The sequence below is a fragment of the Balaenoptera ricei genome, chromosome 8 (genome assembly GCF_028023285.1).
Source record: "Balaenoptera ricei isolate mBalRic1 chromosome 8, mBalRic1.hap2, whole genome shotgun sequence".
Classification (NCBI taxonomy): Eukaryota; Metazoa; Chordata; class Mammalia; order Artiodactyla; family Balaenopteridae; genus Balaenoptera; species Balaenoptera ricei.
Window position 1 is genome coordinate 28180995 of NC_082646.1, and position 9094 is coordinate 28190088.

A 9094-nucleotide genomic window follows, 5' to 3' on the forward strand; every position below is an offset into this window, starting at 1 on the left:
TGCCTGGAGTGTAGGAAAGATACACTCGATGTGCGGATGTAGGAAGTATACCAGGGCAGACGTCTGTTCAAATGCTTCTCCTCTAGGAACTATCCTGCCTGCCCAGAGAGCACTGTGCTCCAAAAGAGTGGCAGTGAAGGCCGTTCACACCACAGCAATGGCCTCGTTTCCCTCAGACAACTTGGAAGCGTTTGCTACACTCCAGTACAACTCGCTGCTCGGCAGGACGTTCGGGCAGGCTGTGGATATTTTCCACTCAAGCTGAACAGGCCCTGAGAGGCAGGCGAGACTTGAAAACATTCCTTGCCTACCTCTCCTTGAAGGCAGCGGTTAGCACTGTGTTCCAGGGCCCAAAATCTGAGCTGGGGAGGCCTTCGGTCTCCACGACGAGGCATGCTTTGGGTTCAGTGTATGTACGAGTTTCTCAGGAGCAAGTTCTGCTTCTCTTATTTCGCCTCCTTTAGCTGTGTTTGGCAGCCCTTGGTATGCCCTAGGCCCTCGAAAGCAAGAGATTTTCACGGGGGGCTTTTGGAACCGGATTATGAACGAAGGACACTACGGCCACTGTTTCCTACCATCCAGCCACAGCTCTTCGGTGTTTCATAGGGCGGTGAGGTATAACGAATGGGCACACAGGGTTTATGTTCTTGAAGAGATGTGTACGGCCTTGAGGGAAGGGGTCATTTCAACGCTATGCCTAACTCGGTGTTCTGAGACGGAAGAGGAGTCCCAGCCTGGCAGTCTGCAAGAAAGGACGTCTTCACTGAGGAGAGAATGTGCTGTTCCTTCCCCACAAGATGCGGGGCGTTGGAGACTTTCTTGCTCTTCCCTGAACGCACTTTACAGCCTGTAGCTGAACGGTGGGCTAAGCGCAGAGAGACCTGCACCAGTAACCTTCGAAACTGTCATTGGGAATTGGCTGGGCCTTTGTGCTCCAAGGCTGAGTAGAAAAGCTAACCTCTTCCAAACCAGAGAGAGGCAGGTCTCCTTCTCGGCGGTCCTACATGATATGCTGTCTCACGAGCTCAAAGCAAAGAAATCCTGGGCAACTGTTGCTTCTGGACAAGGCCCGTAACCTTGGGCAACGGGGTATTCCGAGAAGGAGAAGGAGGCCGTTGTTTCCTCCCATCACGCGACAACTCCTTTGTGTTTCTTGGGAGGTAAGATGTAATGAATGGGGACCCATGGAGTATAGTCTTTAAGAGATGTGTCCGGCCTTGAGGGAAGGGGTCATTTCAGGGCTATGCCGAACTCGGCGTTCTGAAAAGGAATAGGAGCTCGGGCCAGGCAGGCTGCAAGAAAAGATTTCTTTACGAAGAGGAAATGTGCCGTTCCTAAACAACATGGTGCGGGAGGCTGCAGAGTGGAGGCTACTTCACTGAATGCACCTAGGAGACGGGAGCTGAGCAGGGGGCTGATGGCAGAGAGACCTTCAATACTACAGTTCTAAAGTATCATTGGGAGCTGACTGGATCTCTGAGTTCAAAGGCTCAAAGGCAGAAAAGCGAACCTCTGAAAACCCGGAGAAAGGCTGGTCTCCTTCTCTGCGGTTCTGCATGATATGCTGTCTCACGAGCCCCTGGGAAAGAACTCCTTGGCCACTGCCGCTTCTGGGCAAGGACATCCAGCTAAGCGGCTGAGGAAGGTTGTGCAGAAAGTCCCCGAAATGTAACACTAGGTTTCCATTAGGAAACATGCTGTGTCACTCTCCAGAAGGGCCACACTGACCCCTGAAGGGTCTAGAAGCTTTGGCAAGCCGCGTACAGCTCAGAGTCTCCCAGCGTCCCCAGGTTTCCTTTCATGTATCCTAGCACACAGCAGAAACGTTCCTCGGGACGTGAAGCTGTGCTGGCTCTGGGAAAGTTAGTTTTCGGAGGGGGGACAGAGGCAATTCAATCTAACCCTGTCAAGGCAGCATCTGCGTTTTCTTCTCTCATGGCGCACTGCACGGGGTTCCATGAACCTGAAATGCTCTCAATGTGTCGCTAACATAACATGGCAATCAACCTCAGTGGTTTCAGCGGCATTCGAGGGTCCAACTCCTCAAGAGGCCTCGCCCCTCACGAGCCCCCTAGAAGAAATGTTGCGTCTTGTTTCTCGCCATCGAGAGCAGTTCTGTGCACCGTGTTGGTGCCTGGAGTGTAGGAAAGATACACTCGATGTGCGGATGTAGGAAGTATACCAGGGCAGACGTCTGTTCAAATGCTTCTCCTCTAGGAACTATCCTGCCTGCCCAGAGAGCACTGTGCTCCAAAAGAGTGGCAGTGAAGGCCGTTCACACCACAGCAATGGCCTCGTTTCCCTCAGACAACTTGGAAGCGTTTGCTACACTCCAGTACAACTCGCTGCTCGGCAGGACGTTCGGGCAGGCTGTGGATATTTTCCACTCAAGCTGAACAGGCCCTGAGAGGCAGGCGAGACTTGAAAACATTCCTTGCCTACCTCTCCTTGAAGGCAGCGGTTAGCACTGTGTTCCAGGGCCCAAAATCTGAGCTGGGGAGGCCTTCGGTCTCCACGACGAGGCATGCTTTGGGTTCAGTGTATGTACGAGTTTCTCAGGAGCAAGTTCTGCTTCTCTTATTTCGCCTCCTTTAGCTGTGTTTGGCAGCCCTTGGTATGCCCTAGGCCCTCGAAAGCAAGAGATTTTCACGGGGGGCTTTTGGAACCGGATTATGAACGAAGGACACTACGGCCACTGTTTCCTACCATCCAGCCACAGCTCTTCGGTGTTTCATAGGGCGGTGAGGTATAACGAATGGGCACACAGGGTTTATGTTCTTGAAGAGATGTGTACGGCCTTGAGGGAAGGGGTCATTTCAACGCTATGCCTAACTCGGTGTTCTGAGACGGAAGAGGAGTCCCAGCCTGGCAGTCTGCAAGAAAGGACGTCTTCACTGAGGAGAGAATGTGCTGTTCCTTCCCCACAAGATGCGGGGCGTTGGAGACTTTCTTGCTCTTCCCTGAACGCACTTTACAGCCTGTAGCTGAACGGTGGGCTAAGCGCAGAGAGACCTGCACCAGTAACCTTCGAAACTGTCATTGGGAATTGGCTGGGCCTTTGTGCTCCAAGGCTGAGTAGAAAAGCTAACCTCTTCCAAACCAGAGAGAGGCAGGTCTCCTTCTCGGCGGTCCTACATGATATGCTGTCTCACGAGCTCAAAGCAAAGAAATCCTGGGCAACTGTTGCTTCTGGACAAGGCCCGTAACCTTGGGCAACGGGGTATTCCTAGAAGGAGAAGGAGGCCGTTGTTTCCTCCCATCACGCGACAACTCCTTTGTGTTTCTTGGGAGGTAAGATGTAATGAATGGGGACCCATGGAGTATAGTCTTTAAGAGATGTGTCCGGCCTTGAGGGAAGGGGTCATTTCAGGGCTATGCCGAACTCGGCGTTCTGAAAAGGAATAGGAGCTCGGGCCAGGCAGGCTGCAAGAAAAGATTTCTTTACGAAGAGGAAATGTGCCGTTCCTAAACAACATGGTGCGGGAGGCTGCAGAGTGGAGGCTACTTCACTGAATGCACCTAGGAGACGGGAGCTGAGCAGGGGGCTGATGGCAGAGAGACCTTCAATACTACAGTTCTAAAGTATCATTGGGAGCTGACTGGATCTCTGAGTTCAAAGGCTCAAAGGCAGAAAAGCGAACCTCTGAAAACCCGGAGAAAGGCTGGTCTCCTTCTCTGCGGTTCTGCATGATATGCTGTCTCACGAGCCCCTGGGAAAGAACTCCTTGGCCACTGCCGCTTCTGGGCAAGGACATCCAGCTAAGCGGCTGAGGAAGGTTGTGCAGAAAGTCCCCGAAATGTAACACTAGGTTTCCATTAGGAAACATGCTGTGTCACTCTCCAGAAGGGCCACACTGACCCCTGAAGGGTCTAGAAGCTTTGGCAAGCCGCGTACAGCTCAGAGTCTCCCAGCGTCCCCAGGTTTCCTTTCATGTATCCTAGCACACAGCAGAAACGTTCCTCGGGACGTGAAGCTGTGCTGGCTCTGGGAAAGTTAGTTTTCGGAGGGGGGACAGAGGCAATTCAATCTAACCCTGTCAAGGCAGCATCTGCGTTTTCTTCTCTCATGGCGCACTGCACGGGGTTCCATGAACCTGAAATGCTCTCAATGTGTCGCTAACATAACATGGCAATCAACCTCAGTGGTTTCAGCGGCATTCGAGGGTCCAACTCCTCAAGAGGCCTCGCCCCTCACGAGCCCCCTAGAAGAAATGTTGCGTCTTGTTTCTCGCCATCGAGAGCAGTTCTGTGCACCGTGTTGGTGCCTGGAGTGTAGGAAAGATACACTCGATGTGCGGATGTAGGAAGTATACCAGGGCAGACGTCTGTTCAAATGCTTCTCCTCTAGGAACTATACTGCCTGCCCAGAGAGCACTGTGCTCCAAAAGAGTGGCAGTGAAGGCCGTTCACACCACAGCAATGGCCTCGTTTCCCTCAGACAACTTGGAAGCGTTTGCTACACTCCAGTACAACTCGCTGCTCGGCAGGACGTTCGGGCAGGCTGTGGATATTTTCCACTCAAGCTGAACAGGCCCTGAGAGGCAGGCGAGACTTGAAAACATTCCTTGCCTACCTCTCCTTGAAGGCAGCGGTTAGCACTGTGTTCCAGGGCCCAAAATCTGAGCTGGGGAGGCCTTCGGTCTCCACGACGAGGCATGCTTTGGGTTCAGTGTATGTACGAGTTTCTCAGGAGCAAGTTCTGCTTCTCTTATTTCGCCTGCTTTAGCTGTGTTTGGCAGCCCTTGGTATGCCCTAGGCCCTCGAAAGCAAGAGATTTTCACGGGGGGCTTTTGGAACCGGATTATGAACGAAGGACACTACGGCCACTGTTTCCTACCATCCAGCCACAGCTCTTCGGTGTTTCATAGGGCGGTGAGGTATAACGAATGGGCACACAGGGTTTATGTTCTTGAAGAGATGTGTACAGCGTTGAGGGAAGGGGTCATTTCAACGCTATGCCTAACTCGGTGTTCTGAGACGGAAGAGGAGTCCCAGCCTGGCAGTCTGCAAGAAAGGACGTCTTCACTGAGGAGAGAATGTGCTGTTCCTTCCCCACAAGATGCGGGGCGTTGGAGACTTTCTTGCTCTTCCCTGAACGCACTTTACAGCCTGTAGCTGAACGGTGGGCTAAGCGCAGAGAGACCTGCACCAGTAACCTTCGAAACTGTCATTGGGAATTGGCTGGGCCTTTGTGCTCCAAGGCTGAGTAGAAAAGCTAACCTCTTCCAAACCAGAGAGAGGCAGGTCTCCTTCTCGGCGGTCCTACATGATATGCTGTCTCACGAGCTCAAAGCAAAGAAATCCTGGGCAACTGTTGCTTCTGGACAAGGCCCGTAACCTTGGGCAACGGGGTATTCCTAGAAGGAGAAGGAGGCCGTTGTTTCCTCCCATCACGCGACAACTCCTTTGTGTTTCTTGGGAGGTAAGATGTAATGAATGGGGACCCATGGAGTATAGTCTTTAAGAGATGTGTCCGGCCTTGAGGGAAGGGGTCATTTCAGGGCTATGCCGAACTCGGCATTCTGAAAAGGAATAGGAGCTCGGGCCAGGCAGGCTGCAAGAAAAGATTTCTTTACGAAGAGGAAATGTGCCGTTCCTAAACAACATGGTGCGGGAGGCTGCAGAGTGGATGCTACTTCACTGAATGCACCTAGGAGACGGGAGCTGAGCAGGGGGCTGATGGCAGAGAGACCTTCAGTACTACAGTTCTAAAGTATCATTGGGAGCTGACTGGATCTCTGAGTTCAAAGGCTCAAAGGCAGAAAAGCGAACCTCTGAAAACCCGGAGAAAGGCTGGTCTCCTTCTCTGCGGTTCTGCATGATATGCTGTCTCACGAGCCCCTGGGAAAGAACTCCTTGGCCACTGCCGCTTCTGGGCAAGGACATCCAGCTAAGCGGCTGAGGAAGGTTGTGCAGAAAGTCCCCGAAATGTAACACTAGGTTTCCATTAGGAAACATGCTGTGTCACTCTCCAGAAGGGCCACACTGACCCCTGAAGGGTCTAGAAGCTTTGGCAAGCCGCGTACAGCTCAGAGTCTCCCAGCGTCCCCAGGTTTCCTTTCATGTATCCTAGCACACAGCAGAAACGTTCCTCGGGACGTGAAGCTGTGCTGGCTCTGGGAAAGTTAGTTTTCGGAGGGGGGACAGAGGCAATTCAATCTAACCCTGTCAAGGCAGCATCTGCGTTTTCTTCTCTCATGGCGCACTGCACGGGGTTCCATGAACCTGAAATGCTCTCAATGTGTCGCTAACATAACATGGCAATCAACCTCAGTGGTTTCAGCGGCATTCGAGGGTCCAACTCCTCAAGAGGCCTCGCCCCTCACGAGCCCCTTAGAAGAAACGTTGCATCTTCTGTCTCTCCATCAGGAGGAGTTCTATGCACCGTGTTGGTGCCTGGAGCGTAGGAAAGATACACTCGATGTGCGGATGTAGGAAGTATACCAGGGCAGACGTCTGTTCAAATGCTTCTCCTCTAGGAACTATCCTGCCTGCCCAGAGAGCACTGTGCTCCAAAAGAGTGGCAGTGAAGGTCGTTCACACCACAGCAATGGCCTCGTTTCCCTCAGACAACTTGGAAGCGTTTGCTACACTCCAGTACAACTCGCTGCTCGGCAGGACGTTCGGGCAGGCTGTGGATATTTTCCACTCAAGCTGAACAGGCCCTGAGAGGCAGGCGAGACTTGAAAACATTCCTTGCCTACCTCTCCTTGAAGGCAGCGGTTAGCACTGTGTTCCAGGGCCCAAAATCTGAGCTGGGGAGGCCTTCGGTCTCCACGAAGAGGCATGCTTTGGGTTCAGTGTATGTACGAGTTTCTCAGGAGCAAGTTCTGCTTCTCTTATTTCGCCTCCTTTAGCTGTGTTTGGCAGCCTTTGATATGCCCTAGGCCCTCGAAAGCAAGAGATTTTCACGGGGGGCTTTTGGAACCGGATTATGAACGAAGGACACTACGGCCACTGTTTCCTACCATCCAGCCACAGCTCTTCAGTGTTTCATAGGGCGGTGAGGTATAACGAATGGGCACACAGGGTTTATGTTCTTGAAGAGATGTGTACGGCGTTGAGGGAAGGGGTCATTTCAACGCTATGCCTAACTCGGTGTTCTGAGACGGAAGAGGAGTCCCAGCCTGGCAGTCTGCAAGAAAGGACGTCTTCACTGAGGAGAGAATGTGCTGTTCCTTCCCCACAAGATGCGGGGCGTTGGAGACTTTCTTGCTCTTCCCTGAACGCACTTTACAGCCTGTAGCTGAACGGTGGGCTAAGCGCAGAGAGACCTGCACCAGTAACCTTCGAAACTGTCATTGGGAATTGGCTGGGCCTTTGTGCTCCAAGGCTGAGTAGAAAAGCTAACCTCTTCCAAACCAGAGAGAGGCAGGTCTCCTTCTCGGCGGTCCTACATGATATGCTGTCTCACGAGCTCAAAGCAAAGAAATCCTGGGCAACTGTTGCTTCTGGACAAGGCCCGTAACCTTGGGCAACGGGGTATTCCTAGAAGGAGAAGGAGGCCGTTGTTTCCTCCCATCACGCGACAACTCCTTTGTGTTTCTTGGGAGGTAAGATGTAATGAATGGGGACCCATGGAGTATAGTCTTTAAGAGATGTGTCCGGCCTTGAGGGAAGGGGTCATTTCAGGGCTATGCCGAACTCGGCGTTCTGAAAAGGAATAGGAGCTCGGGCCAGGCAGGCTGCAAGAAAAGATTTCTTTACGAAGAGGAAATGTGCCGTTCCTAAACAACATGGTGCGGGAGGCTGCAGAGTGGAGGCTACTTCACTGAATGCACCTAGGAGACGGGAGCTGAGCAGGGGGCTGATGGCAGAGAGACCTTCAGTACTACAGTTCTAAAGTATCATTGGGAGCTGACTGGATCTCTGAGTTCAAAGGCTCAAAGGCAGAAAAGCAAACCTCTGAAAACCCAGAGAAAGGCTGGTCTCCTTCTCTGCGGTTCTGCATGATATGCTGTCTCACGAGCCCCTGGGAAAGAACTCCTTGGCCACTGCCGCTTCTGGGCAAGGACATCCAGCTAAGCGGCTGAGGAAGGTTGTGCAGAAAGTCCCCGAAATGTAACACTAGGTTTCCATTAGGAAACATGCTGTGTCACTCTCCAGAAGGGCCACACTGACCCCTGAAGGGTCTAGAAGCTTTGGCAAGCCGCGTACAGCTCAGAGTCTCCCAGCGTCCCCAGGTTTCCTTTCATGTATCCTAGCACACAGCAGAAACGTTCCTCGGGACGTGAAGCTGTGCTGGCTCTGGGAAAGTTAGTTTTCGGAGGGGGGACAGAGGCAATTCAATCTAACCCTGTCAAGGCAGCATCTGCGTTTTCTTCTCTCATGGCGCACTGCACGGGGTTCCATGAACCTGAAATGCTCTCAATGTGTCGCTAACATAACATGGCAATCAACCTCAGTGGTTTCAGCGGCATTCGAGGGTCCAACTCCTCAAGAGGCCTCGCCCCTCACGAGCCCCCTAGAAGAAATGTTGCGTCTTGTTTCTCGCCATCGAGAGCAGTTCTGTGCACCGTGTTGGTGCCTGGAGTGTAGGAAAGATACACTCGATGTGCGGATGTAGGAAGTATACCAGGGCAGACGTCTGTTCAAATGCTTCTCCTCTAGGAACTATCCTGCCTGCCCAGAGAGCACTGTGCTCCAAAAGAGTGGCAGTGAAGGCCGTTCACACCACAGCAATGGCCTCGTTTCCCTCAGACAACTTGGAAGCGTTTGCTACACTCCAGTACAACTCGCTGCTCGGCAGGACGTTCGGGCAGGCTGTGGATATTTTCCACTCAAGCTGAACAGGCCCTGAGAGGCAGGCGAGACTTGAAAACATTCCTTGCCTACCTCTCCTTGAAGGCAGCGGTTAGCACTGTGTTCCAGGGCCCAAAATCTGAGCTGGGGAGGCCTTCGGTCTCCACGACGAGGCATGCTTTGGGTTCAGTGTATGTACGAGTTTCTCAGGAGCAAGTTCTGCTTCTCTTATTTCGCCTCCTTTAGCTGTGTTTGGCAGCCCTTGGTATGCCCTAGGCCCTCGAAAGCAAGAGATTTTCACGGGGGGCTTTTGGAACCGGATTATGAACGAAGGACACTACGGCCACTGTTT